The following is a 413-nucleotide window of genomic DNA, read 5'->3' as shown; positions in this document are numbered from 1 at the left end:
CGTACTCAGTCAGGAAGGGTCAAACCTTATTTTATATTCATCTGTCCCTTTAAACCCCCACAAAAAAAGGGGGGGGGGGGGGATCGTGTCAATAACATAATATGCATTCACTCCATTTTCATGCCCACTGTCTGTTTCTATCTGTTTTTCTATACATGTACATGACGTTCTCTCCACCTTTAATTTTTAAAAAAAATGTTTTTGAGTTCGTCTGCTTATATCCTATCCTTTCTTTCTCTTTCTCTTCGTCTTCGTGCGCATTTTCTGTCCCATTAAAAAACCTTTTTCTCTCCATCTTTACCTTTTTAATTTAAATTAAATTAATTTTTTGTTGTTGTTTTTGTTGTTGTTTTTGTTTGTTTATTTGATTTGTTGTTTTTTTTGTTTTGTTTTTTGTTTGTTTGGGTGTTGTT

This window comes from Aplysia californica, unplaced genomic scaffold, assembly GCF_000002075.1.
Source record: "Aplysia californica isolate F4 #8 unplaced genomic scaffold, AplCal3.0 scaffold00928, whole genome shotgun sequence".
Taxonomy (NCBI): Eukaryota; Metazoa; Mollusca; class Gastropoda; order Aplysiida; family Aplysiidae; genus Aplysia; species Aplysia californica.
Note: the sequence above shows the minus strand (reverse complement) of the source record.